Consider the following 22,056-nt stretch of genomic DNA (forward strand, 5'->3'; position numbering starts at 1 on the left):
AAATTCTTTCGTCCCGGGACCCAGAAATTCCTTCGTCCCAGAAATTCCTTCATCCTGGGACCCAGAAATTCCTTCGTCCCAGAAATTCCTTCATCCCGGGCACCAGAAATTCCTTCGTCCCAGAAATTCATTCGTCCCGGGACCCAGAAAGTCCTTCGTACCGGCACCCAGAAAGTCCTTCGTCCCAGAAATTCCTTCATCCCGGGATCCAGAAATTCCTTCGTCCCAGAAAGTCCTTCGTCCCAGAAATTCCTTCGGAGGCTCCGGTTTCCTCCCACACTCCAAAGACATGCTGGTAGGTTCATTGGATCCTGTCTAAATTGTCTCTAGTATGTATGAATGTGAGTTAGGGACCTTAGATTGTAAGCTCCTTGAGGGCAGGGACTGATATGAATGTACAATGTATATGTAAAGCGCTGCGTAAATTGACGGCGCTATATAAGTACCTGAAATAAATAAAATCCTGGGACCCAGAAAGTCCTTCGTCCCAGGACCCAGAAATTGCTTCGTCCCAGAAATTCTTTCGTCCCGGGACCTAGAAAGTCCTTCTTCCCGTGACCCAGAAATTGCTTCGTCCCAGAAATTCCTTCATCCCTGGGCCGAGAAATTCTTTCATCCCAGGACCCAGAAATTGCTTCGTCCCAGAAATAACCCCAGCAATATTAGATATATCTCTTCCCATATTAGATTCCCCCAGCAACAATATACTTCACCAGCAACAATATACCCCAGCAATAATAGGTCCCCTAAGCGACACTATACCCCACTACAGCAACAATAGAGTCCCCTCAGCAACAATATACCCCAGCAATAATATGTCTCCTCAGCAACAATAGATCCCCCTCAGCAACAATATAGCCCATCCATACAATAATAGATAACCCCAGCAACAGTAGACCCCCACACAAAAATAGATTCCTGCCAGCATCAATAGACCCTACAGCACATCCCAGTTACCACTTGCTTTTACATACATTCTATGCTGGAGGTGCAGGAACTGCGTTCCTGCTGAAAAAAGCCCTGGCCATAACTGATCACATGTGCAGCACTGTATTTATTACAGGTAGTTATATAGCGCCATCAATTTACACACATATACTGTACATTCACATCAGCCCCTGCCTTCAAGAAGCTTACAATCTAAAGCCCCTTTCATAGGGACAAATGAACCTACCAGCATGTGTTTGGAGTGTGGGAGGAAACCCACGCAGGCACAGGAAGAACATGCAAATCTTGTGCAGGTAGTGCCGTGGATGGGATTTGAACTGACGACCCCGGTGCTGCCAGGTGGAAGTGCTAAGAGGATAAGATGGCGACTTCCTTGGCTTTGAAGGACAGAAGGACTTAGTTTCACTAATTCACTTTCATCACTTAAGCTCCAGAAGTTTTACCCCCCTTCATGACCAGGCCGTTTTTTTTGCTATTCTGCACTGCGCTACTTTAACTGGTTATTGCGCGGTTATGCAACGCTGTACCAAAACAACATTTTTAGAATTTTTTTTCACACAAATAAAACTTTTTTTTGGTGGCGTTTGATCACCACTGGGTTTTGTATTTTTTGCAATATAAATGAAAAAAAGGCCAAAAACCTTGAAAAAAAAAGAATATTGTTTACTTTCTGCTATAAAACAAATCCAATAAAAAAATCTAATTTCTTCATAGGTCAAAATGTATTCTGCTACATGTTTTTGATTATATTTTAATCTCAATAGGTGTATATTGATTGGTTTGCATGAAAGTTATAGTGCTACAAACTATGGGATATATACTGAATTTTTATTTATTTATTTTTATACTACTAAATGCAGCATTCGGTGAATTATAATGGGACTGCAATAGTGCGGCGGTCAATCTGACACTAACTGATGCTGGGGGGGAACTGACTAACATTATTACAGTGATCAGTGGTAATTCTTTACATGGTCACTGTACTAATAGGACTGGCTGGGAAGGGGTTTTTACATCTAGGGAAATCTAGGGGTTAACTGTGTTCCTAGCTGTGTGTAATATGTGTAAAGCGTGCTGCTTTTACTACTAGATCACTCATGCTTTGCAGGGAGGAGAAACTGACAGATCATTGCCTCAGTACAGAGCTCTGTGTGGTTTACCCACACAGAGCTCTGGGCTGTGATTGCACACAGCCGATCAGCAGGTCCCGGCCATGAATCATTGGCCAGAACTTGCTGATAGGCTCCTGCTGTGTACAGTCACAGTGGGAGCTGGACGGGGGGCACGCTCCATAAACCCAGGAGTAGACAGCATCGTACCAAACAACCAAGAAAATCTGATGATCATTTGCCTGAATTTCTTATAGTGTGGACAACTGTCTAAAAATATAAACAGTAATAAGTGTCATAAAAACATAAATGCACATAACATGTGTATAGTTGCCTTACTTATTATGTTTTCCTATATACATGTTATGTGCATTTATGTGTTTATGGCACTTATTACTGTTTATGTTTTTAGACAGTTGTCCAATCTGTTGCTCTTGAGAACCCCCAGACGGAGACCCTTGAGTCGAAACGCGTAGGAGTACCCACAATTCTTTTTGGGATCTAGAGCCATTTCCTGTTATGAAGAAAGTCCTATTATTCTGTGCAAAATTTGCATTCACTTTTGCATGTATTTTATTATTGTCTTAAGAATGTATTTAATAAAAGCGATATTTGTATTTTTTATATATATTTGTCATAGTGGTGCCTTTCTAATAGTGCCTTCTATAAACCTTCTTTCTGTAACTGAACAGAATTACCAGAGACTTTCCAGCTTGTTGCAAAAATCTTTTTGCAACAGTTCCTTTTTCTATGGAGCATAGGACAGAAATGAGTTAAAGCCCAGCTTTGAATTAGGTGGATAAGAGTTCTCATTTCTGTCACACTTTTTTTTTTTTGTTTAGTAAGCAAGAATGCATATTACATTTGTATGGGTGCAACAGAGGAAATGACATAAGCATACATTCATAAAGTAAATGGCATAGAAGAAGGCTCCATAGTTTGTCATAAAAAACATACAGTCTCTGTCATCAGGCCATATAATAAAACCCTAGTGAGGGAGTTAAAGCTGAAATTTACTAAGTATAGCAAACTTCTTTTTTGTTTCTCCCCTTTCCTTCTAATTAAAAAAATATATATATAATGTTTGCCTTTTTTGACCGATTTTTCTGCTTTCCTGCACTTCCTGCTTTCCGGCCCAACCTGGGCCTCACTGCCTCCTGGGATAGGTGTGACCCAGCTATCTCTGGGGCCTGCGAGTTACCAAAGGCACACACACAGCAAGATGTAGTGCATTTGTAGAAGAGAGAGGTGCTGTTGCAGTGCATTTGTGCACCCAATCCTGTTTCTGCTCATGCGCACACACTGCAGAACGCTATCATACTCAATTACCAGAAATGGGGGGGGGGGTTGTGCACATGCACAGAAATCCGCCACGCTTGTGCAGAGGCGCTGACGGTCTCTGCTAGGTCTTAAATAAATGACGAAGACTGGCAGGGTATGGGCACACGTGCCAGACTTTGAATGATAGCGGCGCAGAAGAGGGATTTAAGAGGATTTATTCAGTTAAATTCCATTTAAAATGTTACAAAACTCACTACAGTAAAATCAGTCTGTACAGTCAGGTCCATAAATATTGGGACATCAACACAATTCTAATCTTTTTGGCTCTATACACCACCACAATGGATTTGAAATGAAATGAACAAGATGTGCTTTAACTGCAGACTTTCAGCTTTAATTTGAGGGTATTTACATCCAAATCAGGTGAACGGTGTAGGAATTACAACAGTTTGTATATGTGCCTCACACTTTTTAAGGGACCAAAAGTAATGGGACAGTTTAACAATCACCTATCAAACTTTCACTTTTTAATACTTGGTTGCAAATCCTTTGCAGTCAATTACAGCCTGAAGTCTGGAACGCATAGACATCACCAGACGCTGGGTTACATCCCTGGTGATGCTCTGCCAGGCCTCTACTGCAACTGTCTTCAGTTCCTGCTTGTTCTTGGGGCATTTTCCCTTCAGTTTTGTCTTCAGCAAGTGAAATGCATGCTCAATCGGATTCAGGTCAGGTGATTGACTTGGCCATTGCATAACATTCCACTTCTTTCCCTTAAAAAACTCTTTGGTTGCTTTCGCAGTATGCTTCGGGTCATTGTCCATCTGCACTGTGAAGCACTGTCCAATGAGTTCTGAAGCATTTTGCTGAATATGAGCAGATAATATTGCCCGAAACACTTCAGAATTCATTCTGCTGCTTTTGTCAGCAGTCACATCATCAATAAATACAAGAAAAATAGTTCCATTGGCAGCCATACATGTCCACGCCACGACACTACCACCACCATGCTTCACTGATGAGGTGGCATGCTTTGGATCATGATGAGCAGTTCCTTTCCTTCTCCATACTCTTCTCTTCCCATCACTCTGGTACAAGTTGATCTTGGTCTCATCTGTCCATAGGATGTTGTTCAAAAACTGTGAAGGCTTTTTTAGATGTTGTTTGGCAAATTCTAATCTGGCCTTCCTGTTTTTGAGGCTCGCCAATAGTTTACATCTTGTGGTGAACCCTCTGTATTCACTCTGGTGAAGTCTTCTCTTGATTGTTGACTTTGACACACATACACCTACCTCCTGGAGAGTGTTTTTGTTCTGGCCAACTGTTGTGAAGGGTGTTTTCTTCACCAGGGAAAGAATTCTTCAGTCATCCACCACAGTTGTTTTCCTTGGTCTTCCGGGTCTTTTGGTGTTTCTGAGCTCACCGGTGTGTTCTTTCTTTTTAAGGATGTTACAAACAGTTGATTTGGCCACACCTAATGTTTTTGATATCTCTCTTATGGGTTTGTTTTGTTTTTTCAGCCTAATGATGGCTTGCTTCACTGATAGTGACAGCTCTTTGGATCTCATATTGAGAGTTGACAGCAACAGATTCCAAATGCAAATAGCACACTTGAAGTGAACTCTGGACCTTTTATCTGCTCCTTGTAAATGGGATAATGAGGGAATAACACACACCTGGCCATGGAACAGCTGAGCAGCCAATTGTCCCATTACTTTTGGTCCCTTAAAAAGTGGGAGGCACATATACAAACTGTTGTAATTCCTACACCGTTCACCTGATTTGGATGTAAATACCCTCAAATTAAAGCTGAAAGTCTGCAGTTAAAGCACATCTTGTTTGTTTCATGTCAAATCCATTGTGGTGGGGTATAGAGCCAAAAAGATGGGAATTGTGTCAATGTCCCAATATTTATGGACCTTATTGTATATGCAGTAAAGCATGCTTGTTATACTTACTGTGGAACCTAAGGGGTTAATCCCCCACATTGTGTAAAAAGGCGGTTTGATTCGGTCTTCTCTGATCCTCCCCTCTTTCCGCTGTCCCCAATCCATCTCCTTATAGTACAGAGCCTTGGGGGAACTCTGCACATGCTCAGTTTGGTGTTTACTCCTAGAGAGTTGGGTTTTTTTTGGGGGGGGGAGGTACATGTGATCAACACAGGGGCAATCAGCACTGTCCAGACAGAGGGTCAGGGGTCCTGCAGCCTCATAGGACAGTCAGAGGAGGATGAAAACTCCTCCTACAAGCATTAACTGACAGACACTGATAGAAGTCACAAGGCTGATATATACTGCTGATGAGAAAAGGTATTTAGCAGTTTATATTTACTAAAATAATTGCATTTCCATGTTTTGTGTACTGTGGGAGACCAGATATAGTGAATGCAGGTTCTGGGTTTAATAACACTTTAAAGCGGTAGTAAACCCACCCACATTAATACTATATTCATAATATTCTGAAAGGAAAATTAATTACGAATCGAATGACCACTTCATATATGTATAAAAATTTTAGCTTACTGCATATTTTCTTAATCATTCGAAGATTATTTCAGCATATTCGCCGACGCCATCTTCACTGTGGTCTTCCGTGTCTGAATTGCTCTGTATTTCCACCCACAGAATGTCCTTGTCTCTATAATCCTGTGCATGCGCACTAGTAAAGATATTCAAGCCTCTTCTTCGTTTCCGGTTACTATGGAAACGAATAGGAACTAATAACAGCGTGCTTCAGAAAGGAGTGACCATACCTCCTGGAGCACGCTGTGCAGGAATTCTGATGGAGCATCGCGGGATGTCGGGGTTGACGTCTAAAACAGGAAATGACGCAGCCCCGACATGGGCACCGAATCTTTCCGGCAGGGTCTCGGCTTGCCGGAATGAAGGAGGATACGGCACATGCGCGGTATACGTAATCTCGAGAAAATATCGATAACATGGACAGGAGGCAGGTACAGTAAAAATGACTCATGGCAATTCATTCTTAATAAAAAACTACTAAATGATATGCAAAGACAAAATTTTGGGTTTACTACCGCTTTAAGCTAGCCATACACAAGAAGAACTTTGTTTGAAATATTCAATTTTAACGTTCATCAATTTTTTTTTAACCATAGTGGTGTCAAATTGACATTCATTTTTGATCACAGTGATGAGAACAATTGAAAAAGGAGGATGGAAAAATTTTCTTCAATGAATAAATTTGAGTGAAAGTGTTTTTAGTTCTGGAAGGTACAGTACATTCCTTCCAAAATCAAATATTGAAAGTGCTCTTGAGCGACATTTGTCATGTCATCAAATGTACTGAGAATTTTCATACAAATGTTTGTTCCAAGATCTACCAAGTTTAACTTGTGTTGCAATATTTAGAATAGCAGGTTCTGTCAGATGCTAGCCCAGTAAACCCTCTGTCACATTTTTATTTATACTGGTGACCACATTGGGGGTGATTTCCCTTCACTTCCATGCGTTGTAATGACATCATAAGAAGAGGGGGGTGTAGCATTCGCTTAGGCTCGATTCACACCTATGCATGTTGCTTTTGAGCGTTTTTGGAGGGTTTTTTTTCATGCTTGCCACGTTTTTGAGCAGCGTTTTTGCCGCGTTTTTGCCGCGATTTGCGTTTTGCGTTTTTTTTTTTTTACAGTTTTTTTTTAGTCTAAAAAAAAAATTTAAAAAAAAAAAAAAAAAAACAGCAAAAACGCATCAAAAACGCATCAAAAACGCTGCAAAAACGGTGCACTTGCGTTTTTGATGCTTGTCCATTGAAATCCATTACATGCAAAACGCTGCTTTTTGCATGAAAAAAAGTCCCCGACCCTTTCCAAAAATGCAGAGAAACAAAAAGGCATTGATGTGAACATGTTCCATAGGAACCCATGTTAAAAAATTCCCGTGCATTTCTGCAAAATGCAAAATGCATCAAAAAACGCGCTAGTGTGAATGGAGCCTAAGAGAGGAAGATGGGAACAGCAATAAAAACATTGCCAGAAGTTCTGACTCTTTCCCACTCTACTAAAATGTGTTTCCCGATCACTTCCTGCACTTGTGTGAAATGAAGGGAAATCTCCCCAATAAGGACACAGACAGAAATGAAAACCTGACAGAGTCTCTAACCCCTCATCTCTCTATACAAAATGAATAAAATGTTTTACTTGGAGTTGGGATTTGATTGCACATACACTGCTTCTGTTCATTAACTGAATTGCAAAGTATATTGCTGTACCTCCTAACGAGTATGGGGGGACAGGTAGGTGTTTCATTGTCATGGGTAGGCATCAGCCTGTGTATTTGCAGTTATTTAGCAGTGTGATTGGAATACATTTATACAAAACAGGAAATAGACGGGGAGACGTATACATTAGGAATACTTGATGATACACACTTACTTGATAAGAATTGCCATTTATAATTCCCAGTACACATGGGCCAAATGTCAGCCAGTTTGGCCGGTTTCTGTCAAACAAGCATGCTGGAAAATCAGCAGCCAACTAGCTCCCAATCAATGCTGTACCCCTGTCAGAAGACAACAGCTCAGCAGGGGAGATCGCTGTACTAACGTTGGATCGTTAGTACAGCGGCTCTGACCAGAGCTCTTAGTTTTTTTTCGGGTTGAAAGAAAAAAAAACTATTATGCCCTGTACACACGGTCGGACATTGATCGGACATTCCGAAAACAAAATCCTTGGATTTTTTCCGACGGATGTTGGCTCAAACTTGTCTTGCATACACATGGTCACACAAATGTTGTGGTAAAATCCGATCGTTCTGAACGCGGTGACGTAAAACACGTATGTCGGGATTATAAACGGGGCAGTAGCCAATAGCTTTCGTCTCTTAATTTATTCTGAGCATGGGTGGCACTTTGTGCGTCGGATTTGTGTACACACGATCGGAATTTCCGACAAAAGATTTTGTTGTCGGAAAATTTTATAGAAAGCTCTCAAACTTTGTGTGTCGGAAATTCCTATGGAAAATGTGTGATGGAGCCTACACACGGTCGGAATTTCCGACAACAGGGTCCTATCACACATTTTCCATCGGAAAATCCTATCGTGTGTACAGGGCATAAGTGTGTACCAGGCTTAAATGGTCAAGAGGTTGAACACAGTATAAAAAACACTACTAAATGATAACTACATTACATAAAGAAATTACTTCATTTTCCAATTTACTAAAGTGAGGCTGCTGAATGATAACTAGATTACACATAGAAATTACTACAATTCCTCATTTACTAAGATGAATACTACATAAGAGGTAGATTATATATGGGAATTACTCACGTCCCACTAGTGTGATTACTACATGATAACTAGATTCATTATATAAATAAGTTTAGTTCCTCGTGCACAAAAGTGAGACTACTAAATGGTAATTAGGTTATATATAGGAATTACTCCATTCCTCATGCAATAAGGTGAATAATAGATGGTAACTAGATTACACATAGGAATGACATTAGTTCCTCCCGTACTAAGGTGAGACTAGTAGATAATGAATAGATTACATAGAGGAATTACACCAGTTCCTGGTACACTAAGGTGAGACAACTAAATGATAGATCACATAAAGGAATTATTCCAGTTCCTCTTGCACTAAGGTAAGATGATAACTAGATCAGATGTAGGAATTACTACTCTAGTTCCTCATGTACAAAGTTGAGACTACTAAATCAGTGGTCACCAAACTGTGGTCTTTTTCTTACCTTTATCCGGCCCTTAGGGCACTATATCTCCCTCTGATATCAACAGTGGTATACTATTTCTTTCACTTCACCAAAGATGGGGCACCATTTCTCCCATAACACCAACAATAGGGCACTATTCCTTCCACCTCACCAATGATGAGACACTATTCCTTCCACTTCACCAATGATGAGACACTATTACTTCCACTTCACCAATGATTGGACACTATTCCTTCCACTTCACCAATGATGGGACACTATTCCTTCCACCTCACCAATGATGAGACACTATTCCTTCCACTTCACCAATGATGAGACACTATTACTTCCACTTCACCAATGATGGGACACTATTCCTTCCACTTCACCAATGATGGGACACTATTCCTTCCACTTCACCAATGATGAGACACTATTACTTCCACTTCACCAATGATTGGACACTATTCCTTCCACTTCACCAATGATGGGACACTATTCCTTCCACTTCACCAACGATGGGACACTATTCCTTCCACCTCACCAATGATGGGACACTATTCCTTCCACTAACACCAATGATGGGACACTATTCCTTCCACCTCACCAATGATGAGACACTATTCCTTCCACTTCACCAATGATGAGACACTATTACTTCCACTTCACCAATGATTGGACACTATTCCTTCCACTTCACCAATGATGGGACACTATTCCTTCCACCTCACCAATGATGAGACACTATTCCTTCCACTTCACCAATGATGAGACACTATTACTTCCACTTCACCAATGATGGGACACTATTCCTTCCACTTCACCAATGATGGGACACTATTCCTTCCACTTCACCAATGATGAGACACTATTACTTCCACTTCACCAATGATTGGACACTATTCCTTCCACTTCACCAATGATGGGACACTATTCCTTCCACTTCACCAACGATGGGACACTATTCCTTCCACCTCACCAATGATGGGACACTATTCCTTCCACTAACACCAATGATGGGACATTTTTCCTTCCACTAACACAATGATGGGACATTTTCATCCCACTAACACCAATGATGGGACATTATTCCTTCAACTAATACCAATCATGAAACAATATTCCTCTTCTTGGTGACCACTGGCTTTATGTAATTCTTTTTACTTCCACTGACCTCCAAACTTGAGACAATGGGGTTGATTTACTAAAACTGGAGAGTGCAAAATCTGATGCAGCTGTGCTTGGTAGTCAATCAGCTTCTAATTTCAGCTTGTTCAATTACACTTTGATAAAAAAAAAAAAACTGGAAGCTGATTTGTTTCTATGCAGAGCTGCATTCTCCAGTTTTAGTAAATCAACCCCATTGCCTACGCCCGCTGACACTGAGGCATTTTCTACTCCCACTGGCTAAAAATCGGACCCTCCTAAACCCTAAAGGACAGTAAACTGGCCCTTTATTTAGAAAGTTTGGAGACCCCTGTAGTAAATTATAGCTTAAATGAAGGAACTAGTCCTTGTGCACTAAGGTGAGGAGGTCACCGAACACACGTTGCCTCTTATTTTCACAGAACGGGATTTGTCCTACAGCACATTGTATGCACTGATCAGTTTCAGGGTTGGACCCAGCCATTAATGTTTCCCAATGGTTTGCTTTGCTGTCAGTGAGGTGATTGGGATGTATTTGGAGGATGAGCCTGATGCAGAGACTAGTACAAGCAGGATGGGTAATATGTGGCAGTGAAATAATAAGTGTGACAGTGAGAAATGAAATCTTTGTGGCTTAATGACAATCGGTTGTGGATGTTGTAGGATCGTGCTCAGACAGCGCTGAAAAGATGTTGAATGACAATACTGACTCTTTTGGGTGACAGCCAGGAATTGTCACTGCTCATGATGGATTAAAATGAGGGAGTGAGCATGAGTTGTGGAAGTTAAATGACAGACTGAGGGTGTGACTGTCGGATAACACTGCAGCCTACATTTGAAGAGTCAGCACTCATAGAGAAAAAAAACAAACATTAAATTCCTATATTGATTTAGTACAGGGAGAGAGTAGAACAGAAGTAATATTGTACCCATCGTCAGGTAAAGCCAGGACAGATGGCCAGCTAGTTGTACAGCTCATGTGAGTCCTCATCACTTTTACAATGTATCTCTTTAAGTTTGTCCAGCCATGATTTAGTTACAGTGATTGTCTCTTGTCTTGGTAATAATGCTCCTTTTTGTTTCTGTGTTCTTAGTCTTCCCCTTTCTCTTCCTTCCTCTCTTTCTCTTTCCACGGCCCTCCCTCATTAAATTTCCATTTCCATATCTAGAGTTCTGGCTAAGACTAAGCTTGGTCTTCCGTTAACCAGTTCACATCCACCCATTGAACAAAAGGGGGAGATTTAATGTTTCTTTATGGCCATTCGGGTGAGCTATACGATTTGAATTGAATGTCGGGATATACCTTCAGTACTGGGAAATCTAATTGTAGAGAATAAAATATTTGGAGTCATTATAGTAGAGAAAGCGTTTACCATATTATCTATTTGAATGCAATAAATCATACAGAATGTCTTTTCAGGTTAGGGTCCATCCATCCATACAAGGGTATGACAATTTAACTTTTTCTGTCATTAGTGGACTTATGTTGTGCCATATAGGCATGTGTTGGCGATCCTTCCATGATGAGTAAAGGGGATGTTGTATGCATTTCACGTCAGGGTGTTTTGCAGAGCTGTGCACAGCAGTGGCTTTGTATTCGGCACATCCGTGAACCAGTCGCTTGAATTGTGCAATAGGTCGCTGCTTGCTAAGGATTTTATCTTCTTTGGGAACATACTTTATAAATGGTTAATACTGTGGTGCTAGTCATGAATATCGGGAAAGGGTTTGTCTTGCAGTCTGTACTGTCACAATAAAAGAGGGGTCGCTTGTTCTTGGACATGGGCCCAGCTCTGATCCCACACAGGGACTTAGTCAGGATGCGTGAGAGAGCAGACAGCTGTTGTGATAGGCTCCTTTGTTGTATTGCATTGCTTTGCACAGTTTAATGTGCTCATTATCAGGAGATAAATAGTCCCAACTCAGTAGATTTGTTACAGAAAGATGTATGCAGAGCTTGGTGTTCATTCTATGAAATCTATTTACATCTTCAGGTGGTAGAGAGTATTTCCTGTCATATCAGCAAGTTAGTATGTGTGAAAACATTACTTATAGTTCTCTTCTCAATGTAGTACAGTGTGATTCTAAAAGGATGGTGCAAAAAAGCTTTTTGGGAACTTAACACAACTGTTTTTGCAGAATTATACTTACCTAGGTGGATACAGCATAGGTCCAATGCTGCATCTGTCCCCCACCGGTTCTGCACTGAGAACCGAGTGATCAAACTCCGCCGGTACAATCTCCACCTTCTGCAAAGTCTCAGCATAGCTGTCTGCTCATACCTCATATGCAGCTGCAATGGATGATGGTACTTGTAGGCATTCATTCACAGGAAACTGAATGAATGACGAGGGCATGTGGGTGGAGCTCAGCACAGCTGCACTGTTTTTAAAGTGGTTGTAAACCCTTACAACACACTTTTTTCTACAGGTAAGCCTATAATAAGGCTTATGTGTAGCTACCCTGGATATCTCCTAAACCTGAACGGTTTAGGATATATCCCCTGTATTTGCATGTGCCGACGTCATCGGCACATGCGCACTGAAGCACACTGAAGCAATGGCACATACGTGCCATTGCTTCAGTGAGTGTGCCGTTACCGGCAGCTCCCGCGCGCATGCGTGGCAGTGACGTCTTTGCAGCTTTGGGCAATCACAGCGCCGGAGCCCGCGATACCCGGAAGTAACTCCCAGAGCGATGTCGGCCGCTGGAGCGGTGCACGAGGACGGCTGCGGGGGCTTCGTTCTAAGGTAGGTATTTCATAATGAGCTAGTATGCTATGCATACTAGCTCATTATGCCTATGTCTTGCAGGTTTTTTTTTCTTGGGTTTACAACCACTTAAAAATAGTGACAGTGGGTGTGAGGAGAAGATCCCCGGCCCACTATCACAGGGTGGGGGGGTAGGCAGTGGCTGGAACATGTTACGTTTCACCCTAAAAACAGGTAAACATGTAACATGTTCCAAAAGTAAACTTATTCTTTATTATGAAAAGACACATCAACTGTCCACGTTTTACCTCTGCATTACAAATGTTCAATGTGAGCCCCATTGGTGACACGACTAATGATTGCCGCTTATCAATGTTATCACTCTTGCTACAAGTTTTTGGACATGATTACAGAATGGCTTATGGCACAGATGGAGGAAGATCTGACCAACCTAGTCTTTCAGCAGGATGGCGCTCCTCCTCATTTCCACTTGGATGTTTGCCAATACTTGAATGATACCCTACCAGAACGTTGGACCGGCCATGCAGGAAAGAACAATTGACCAATGTCACTCTGGCCTCTGCAATCGTCAGACCTAAAGCCCTGCAACTTGTGTCTGTGAGGGTACACCAGGGACTTGGATGTATGCCATCCCCTCATGTCGCAGGACCTGAAAGACCTGAGACAACTCATCACAGAAGCAGTGGAGTCTGAATCCAAGGACATGCTGGCATGAGTCTGGACAGAACTGGAGTACCGTCTCCACATCTGTTATGTCACCAACAGGGCTCACATCGAACATTTGTAGTGCAGAGGTAAAACTTGGACAGTTAGTTTGTCTTTTCATGTTAATACAGTTGTGGTAGGTTCATTACATTATGAATATATGAGCTTTACTTTTTCACTATCCTTGTTGTATCATACTGTATTCTAAAGGGGAATGTCAAAGTGAAACTAAACAATATCCTTATTCTTCAAAAGCCATCCATACACATCCATTACTTGAGGAGTAATTCCAGGAATGGATAATTTATACTTAGTTATATTGGTCTAGAGTGGACCAATGTAACCATGTATATAGCATGCCTGGCCAATGCCACTGGAAGCTGGAAATCTTTGAAGTAGTCATCACTACTCCAGTGATCTCCACTTGCTTCTGAATCCCGTGCCGAGTGCCTGGCTGATGCATTGTGAACACAGGATACTGGCCACACAGAATGGGCGTCATTCAGGAAGTACTTGCTTTCTGAATGAATGAATGCAAAGCGTTCTCTGATTGCACAAGATGGGGAGTGTGATGTCACTGCCCCACTCTCCACCTTGTACAATCATAGAACAATTTTATGCTTTACCGGCTTCAAACATATGAAGCCAGCAGAGCCCAATACATGTTTGTAAAGCACACTGCTGGGCTAAGGCTAAGGCTTAAAGCGTTTGTTATCCCCCCCAGAAAAAAAATGGATCCTGCTCCTTTAAAGCATGTTATATGACACAGTGCTTGTTCTGTGTCCTTTGGCCCCCTGTAACACCTAAAAAACCTGGCTGATCCTGCCAGTTTCTCCCACCCCTCTGTAAACTGACCACGGTGTATCATGGTTGCTGAGACCAGACACCGTGGTCAGTTTACTTGCCTCTGTCATCAGCAGCCTGCTATCTGTCTCCTCTTTGCTCCTGTGTCCTCCTCCCTCCTACCCTCTCTGTCTGTGTGTGAGCCGCCCCTCCTGCTGCTCTCATAACACCAACCTGTATACACCATCAGCACTGCCTCCTATTGCAGTGTCCCCCTCTGTGAATAACTTATAAATATAAATGCTGTAAATACCTCATTTAAGAGCCGAGATTGCGATCACATGACCAGCCAGTTCTCTCCTCTCCTCCAGACTGATATCAGCAGAGGAATCTCAGCCCTGCCCACTGCATCACTCAGAGCAGGAAAGGAGAAAGCTGGCCAGTCATGTGATCGCAATCTCGGCTGTGAAATTAGGTATTTGCGGCATTTATTTTTATAAATCACACACAGAGGGTGATACTACAATAGGAGACATTGCTGATGGTGTATACAGGTTAGAGTGGCTTAACAACCACTTTAATGCTGGCCATACATTATATAATGTTCTTGCACAGTTTTTCTTTAGATTTGCCAAAACCATATAATATGAGGTCAAAGCTAAACACTTTCAATTTGTATGCAATCAGGCAGGCCCTTGTACTACATAGTTAAAGGCAAATCTAAAGGAAATTGAATAAGAAAATTGCATTATGTATGGCCCGCTTAACTGTCCCTTTCAGCTATGTCTTCTTTGCTCAGGCTGGATACAGTTATCTCACAAAAGACAGAGTTTAAAAAAAAATTGTTAGCTGCAGTTTGTTAATAATCTTATGTACCTACACTATGACTTTCCTTAAAGTGTATGTAAACCCTAAATCTATCTTCAGCATGTCTGGCCTCATACCTCACAATGCTCACTGCTCTGTTGCAAAGTTTCTGGAGATCCTGCCAGTAACAGCATTTTCCTGTTGCAGGCTGACAACGCTGAGGCTCAATTCAAATTTGGTGTTTTGGGATCTTTGCTGTGAAATTGCTGTCATTCTGCCTGCATTACTTTGCATTTTGGCTTTAAGTTTTTATAGACAGTACAGTATTGCGCTATGTGATGAACTTTGTTCTCTCAAGCTCCTGTCTTTTTATGAGCCAAAGGATAAACCAGTGGATGGTGCTAAGTTATAAGGATTAGGGATGAGCCGAACACCCCCCTGTTCGGTTCGCACCAGAACATGCGAACAGGAAAAAAGTTCGTTCGAACATGCGAACACCGTTAAAGTCTATGGGACACGAACATGAATAATCAAAAGTGCTAATTTTAAAGGCTTATATGAAAGTTATTGTCATAAAAAGTGTTTGGGGACCTGGGTCCTGCCCCAGGGGACATGGATCAATGCAAAAAAAAGTTTTAAAAACGGCCGTTTTTTCAGGAGCAGTGATTTTAATAATGCTTAAAGTCAAACAATAAAAGTGTAATATCCCTTTAAATTTCGTACCTGGGGGGTGTCTATAGTATGCCTGTAAAGGGGCGCATGTTTCCTGTGTTTAGAACAGTCTGACAGCAAAATGACATTTTGAAGGAAAAAACTCAATTAAAACTACTCGCGGCTATTGCATTGCCGACAATACACATAGAAGTTCATTGATAAAAACGGCATGGGAATTCCCCAAAGGGGAACCCCGAACCAAAATTAAAAAAAAAAAATGACGTGGGAGTCCTCCTAAATTCCATACCAGGCCCTTCAGGTCTGGTATGGATATTAAGGGGAACCCCGGCCAAAATTAAAAAAAAAAAAATGACGTGGGGTTCCCCCTAAATTCCATACCAGACCCTTCAGGTCTGGTATGGATTTTAAGGGGAACCCCGCGCCAAAAAAAAAAAAAAAAAACGGCGTGGGGTCCCCCCAAAAATCCATACCAGACCCTTATCCGAGCACGCAACCTGGCAGGCCGCAGGAAAAGAGGGGGGGATGAGAGTGCAGCCCCCCCTCCCTCCTGAACCGTACCAGGCCACATGCCCTCAACATTGGGAGGGTGCTTTGGGGTAGCCCCCCAAAACACCTTGTCCCCATGTTGATGAGGACAAGGGCCTCATCCCCACAACCCTGGCCGGTGGTTGTGGGGGTCTGCGGGCGGGGGGCTTATCGGAATCTGGAAGCCCCCTTTAACAAGGTGACCCCCAGATCCCGGCCCCCCCCCTGTGTGAAATGGTAAGGGGGTACCATTTCACGAAGAAAGTGTCAAAAATGTTAAAAATGACAAGAGACAGTTTTTGACAATTCCTTTATTTAAATGCTTCTTCTTTCTTCTATCTTCCTTCATCTTCTGGTTCTTCTGGCTCTTCTGGTTCTTCCTCCGGCGTTCTCGTCCAGCATCTCCTCCGCGGCGTCTTCTGTCTTCTTCTCCTCGGGCCGCTCCGCACCCATGGCATGGGGGGGAGGCTCCCGCTCTTCTCTTCTTCTTTTCTTCTCTTCTTCTCTTCTTCATTTTCTTCTCCGGGCCGCTCCGCAATCCATGCTGGCATGGAGGGAGGCTCCCGCTGTGTGACGGCGCTCCTCGTCTGACAGTTCTTAAATAACGGGGGGGGCGGGGCCACCCGGTGACCCCGCCCCCCTCTGACGCACGGTGACTTGACGGGACTTCCCTGTGGCATTCCCCGTGACGTCACAGGGAAGTCCCGTCAAGTCACCGTGCGTCAGAGGGGGGCGGGGTCACCGGGTGGCCCCGCCCCCCCCCCCGTTATTTAAGAACTGTCAGACGAGGAGTGCCGTCACACAGCGGGAGCCTCCCTCCATGCCAGCATGGATTGCGGAGCGGCCCGGAGAAGAAAAGAAGAAAAGAAGAAGAGAAGAAGAGAAGAAAAGAAGAAGAGAAGAGCGGGAGCCTCCCCCCCATGCCATGGGTGCGGAGCGGCCCGAGGAGAAGAAGATAGAAGACGCCGCGGAGGAGATGCTGGACGAGAACGCCGGAGGAAGAACCAGAAGAGCCAGAAGAACCAGAAGATGAAGGAAGATAGAAGAAAGAAGAAGCATTTAAATAAAGGAATTGTCAAAAACTGTCTCTTGTCATTTTTAACATTTTTGACACTTTTTTCGTGAAATGGTAGGGGTACTTATGTACCCCCTTACCATTTCACACAGGGGGGGGGCCGGGATCTGGGGGTCACCTTGTTAAAGGGGGCTTCCAGATTCCGATAAGCCCTCCGCCCGCAGACCCCCACAACCACCGGCCAGGGTTGTGGGGATGAGGCCCTTGTCCTCATCAACATGGGGACAAGGTGTTTTGGGGGGCTACCCCAAAGCACCCTCCCAATGTTGAGGGCATGTGGCCTGGTACGGTTCAGGAGGGAGGGGGGGCCGCACTCTCGTCCCCCCCTCTTTTCCTGCGGCCTGCCAGGTTGCGTGCTCGGATAAGGGTCTGGTATGGATTTTTGGGGGGACCCCACGCCGTTTTTTTTTTTTTTTTTTTGGCGCGGGGTTCCCCTTAAAATCCATACCAGACCTGAAGGGTCTGGTATGGAATTTAGGGGGAACCCCACGTCATTTTTTTTTTTTAATTTTGGCCGGGGTTCCCCTTAATATCCATACCAGACCTGAAGGGCCTGGTATGGAATTTAGGGGGACTCCCACGTCATTTTTTTTTTTTAATTTTGGTTCGGGGTTCCCCTTTGGGGAATTCCCATGCCGTTTTTATCAATGAACTTCTATGTGTATTGTCGGCAATGCAATAGCCGCGAGTAGTTTTAAATGAGTTTTTTCCTTCAAAATGTCATTTTGCTGTCAGACTGTTCTAAACACAGGAAACATGCGCCCCTTTACAGGCACACTATAGACACCCCCCAGGTACGAAATTTAAAGGGATATTACACTTTTATTGATTGACTTTAAGCATTATTAAAATCACTGCTCCTGAAAAAACGGCCGTTTTTAAAACTTTTTTTTGCATTGATCCATGTCCCCTGGGGCAGGACCCAGGTCCCCAAACACTTTTTATGACAATAACTTGCATATTAGCCTTTAAAATTAGCACTTTTGATTTCTCCCATAGACTTTTAAAGGGTGTTCCGCGGCATTCGAATTTGCCGCAAACACCCCAAATTGTTCGCTGTTCGGTGAACTTGCGAACAGCCAATGTTCGAGTCGAACATGAGTTCGACTCGAACTCGAAGCTCATCCCTAATAAGGATCTTCCCTCCTGCTATCCCTACCTTCCAAAGAATTGATTTCTACACAAGTTATATTTTTTTAGCTATTTGGTGAGTTTGTTATTCTCCTGCACAAGTGATGGTGGAGCACAAATAACTAAGAACACTATTTGTCTACACCAATATTTTTTTTTCCTTTCTTTTGGTGTCTGGACTCTTCTTTAAAGAATTTCCTATATTTCTAGATACTCACCTAATCAAGGTGTGATTTAATATTAATTGTATGGTACTAAGTATGTTTATGTATATTCACCTGAATTAGCGCTGACCTTTTTATAATATTTTTTAATTTGATCTTAAATCGCATTGCAATTGCATAATGCATTTTCAAGTGCCATTCATTTTCAATGGCACCTAAAATGCGGTGTAGTTTTGCCATGATGATCGCGTAACAAACCGCAACGTGCAAAGCTTGTCACCCAAGAAAGAGCAGCAGCTTTTTTGCGGCGACAAGCTTCCGACAGATACCGTGCCGCATTTAGGTGCTATTGGAAATTAATGGCACTCGGACGTACATTTTGTGATTGCAGTGTGATTTGAAATCGCAAGCAGAATCCCAGCGATTCTGCCCAAGATCCCAAAATACCAAATGTGAATGGAGCCTGAGCCCCTGTTCATACTGATTACGGTTTTGAAATCGTGTGACTTAATCTGAAATCAGCATGTCAGTGTGAATTCGGGTGTGACTTTGAAGGCATCTGTGGGGCATGGGTTCCCCCTCCAAGAGCATACCAGGCCCTTTGGTTTGGTATGGATTTTAAGGGGAACCCCCACACCGAAAAAACGTTGTGGGGAGGCCACATGCCCTCAACATGGGGGGGTGGGTGCTTTGGGTCAGGGGTGCTTGCACCCCCCACCCCAAAGCACCTTATCCCCACGTTGATAAGGACAAGGGCCTCTTCCCGACAACCCTGGCCATTGGTTTCTGGGTTTGCAGGCGGGGGCTTATCGGAATCTGGAAGCCCCCTTTAACAAGAGGGCTCCCAGATCCCGACCCCCCACCCTATGTGAATGAGTAGTGGGCACATTGTACCCCTACCCATTCACCTAAAAAAAGTGTCAAAAATAAAAGGCCATACACAGGATTTTAAAGTAATTTATTAAGGCAGCTTCGGCGTCGCTTCCTATTTCTTCTCCCCTCTCTGGCTCTTCTGCCTCCTCCGCTGATGTCTTCTACCTCTGCCGGCTCTTCTCCCCTGTCCGGGTCTTATCCGCTGATGTTTTCTAGCCCTCTCCAGTTCTTCTCCCTCTGTCCGCTGTCATTTGCCTCTACCAGGTCTTCTCCGCTGTCTTTTCACTCTATTGCTGGGTGTTCTCCGCTGTCTTCTGACCCATGCCAATATAAGTAGTGGCACAATGCGCACCCAGCATTAGAGCGGGAGAGAGCGTTGAGTCAACATCGGAAGAAGAACAGAGAGAGGGAGAAGAAAGCTGAGAAGACCCAGCAAAAAAGCGAGAAGATAGCGGAGAAGACCCGGCAGAGGCAGAAGAGAGAGGGAGAAGAACCGGAGAGGGCTAGAAGACATCAGCGGAAGAGGCAGAAGAGCAGGAGAGAGGAGAAGAAATGGGAAGCGACGCCGGAGCTGCCTTAATAAATTACTTTAAAAACCTGTGTACATGTTGCGGGCATGCAACCTGGTACGGTTCAGGAGGGGCGCTCGCTCGTCCCCACCCCCTTTCCTGACCTGCCTGGCTTTGCGCTCGGATAAGGTTCTGGTATGGATTTAGGGGGGGACTCCACGCCATTTTTTCAGCTTTAGTGTTCCCCTTAAAATTCATACCAGACCGAAGGGCCTGGTATGCTCTTGGAGGGGGAACCCATGGTGTTTTTTTTTTTTTCTATTTGTCGTGGAGTTCCCTTTCAAGATCATCAGAGCACAAGTCGCATGCCAAAGTTGGATCAGTTAGCACAGCGATGCGACTTTGATCCGACTTCAGTGATATTCAATGGACTGAAGTAGGACCACTCGGACCAAAGTAGTGCAGAGAGCATTTTCAAAGTCGGACCAGTTAAGACGGCTCTCATAGGGAAATATTGATTTTCACATGTCATGCGACATGAGCTCCCAATGTCGGAGCATTTGTCGTACCAGTGTGAACACGGCCTAAGTCTCTACCTCTTGATTAGCTGCAGTATTGTCAGCCTGTCTTGCTGAACATTGAGTTGCCTGAAATGGGAAGTGTTACTTGCAGGATCTCTGGTTAAAAAAACTGCAGCGGACTCAAACATTTTTTTGGTGAATACTGTAAATCTTCGCGTTGGACCTCTCCTTTTGAAAATAAGGTTTGCCTTGCTATCATGTTGATCCTTTGGCTTCAGTACTTTGGGTCATTGAGCTTGTAACAAGTTTGCAGATCAGGAGTTATGACTTGAATAGCTACATACGGTACTTGTTTAGGTCAGTGACTCAGAAAGTAGTGATTGCAGACAGCAGGCAGAGGCATCTGCAGAAGGAATGGTTAGCAATGGCCGCCTACATATTTATTTCAGTGCAGCTCTCATACATTACAAATACAGTGAGCAACTCTGACACTGTGGGAAAGAATTTGGTTAGCTGTACTCTTTCTTAGTCTATTTTAGGCTTCTGAATGATGGAAAAGTTACAGAAAACCCCTTATTCCGTAAACCAGAGCATTCCTGAAAATATAACCTAAACTGGCATTTGTTAATAAAACACATATCATCTCTGGTTATTTTACAACACACATATTTAGTCATATGCCTTCTTTAGTTTATTTGTCATCCCAATAAACTAAAGGACAAGGGTGGGTAAGTAAGTCATATTTACTACAAAATGCATACACACCCAAACAAAAGCACTGCTAAAAGAAAATATTGTATGAGATTCATCTGAAAAACTTCAGTACTATATATTTGATACAAAAGTAATAAGCCCTGGAATGTTTCTTGTAATAGCTGGAAGTGTGTTACTGATTGAATCACCGGTGAAAATAAAGGAAAAAAGACTAAAGCAAGAAAACGAATGCAGCCACCACATTTATAGTTATATACCCACCAATGTGACTAACCTCGCTGGGATGAAACAAATCCTTCAACATTAGTTATACATGTTTATCTGCAGCCCTCCCCTCTCTACAGCCTCCTAAAGCATACATTTTACACAGCATTTCTGAGCTCCAGAAGGCAGGGGGCAGGGATCTAATGTCACATATGCACAGCATAGAGCAGGGAGCTGAGTGTAATCGGAGACCTGTGTGGAGTTAAAGTGGTAGCAAACTCTGTTACACCACTTGTACCTACAGGTAAGCCTATAATAAGGCTTGCCTGTATGTACTGTGAATATCGCCTAAACTTGCACAGTTTAGGAGCTATTTAGAGTGCATGCATCCGATGACATCACCGGTGCATGTGCTCTGAAGGTTCGGCTTACAGTGCTGGACCTTCGGAGCCCGTGCTGTAAACAGCGGCTCCCACGCATATGT

The 22,056-nt window shown here is 43.2% G+C and overlaps 2 protein-coding genes across 4 annotated transcripts in view; one reads left to right on the forward strand and one right to left on the reverse strand.

Moving 5' to 3' along the window:
* HMG20A (high mobility group 20A) overlaps positions 1 to 12,427 on the reverse strand; it is an 82,154-nt gene extending 69,727 nt beyond the window's left edge. Inside the window, exon 1 of the mRNA XM_073619059.1 lies at positions 12,306 to 12,427. The gene's annotated coding sequence lies outside the window, so the exon portion shown is untranslated. The remainder of the gene's footprint in view (positions 1 to 12,305) is intronic.
* Positions 1 to 22,056, forward strand: part of PEAK1 (pseudopodium enriched atypical kinase 1) — a 124,234-nt gene that overhangs the window by 2,934 nt on the left and 99,244 nt on the right. The gene's annotated exons all lie outside the window — the stretch shown is intronic.

The sequence above is a fragment of the Aquarana catesbeiana genome, linkage group LG03, assembly GCF_042186555.1.
Source record: "Aquarana catesbeiana isolate 2022-GZ linkage group LG03, ASM4218655v1, whole genome shotgun sequence".
In the NCBI taxonomy this organism is placed as follows: domain Eukaryota; kingdom Metazoa; phylum Chordata; class Amphibia; order Anura; family Ranidae; genus Aquarana; species Aquarana catesbeiana.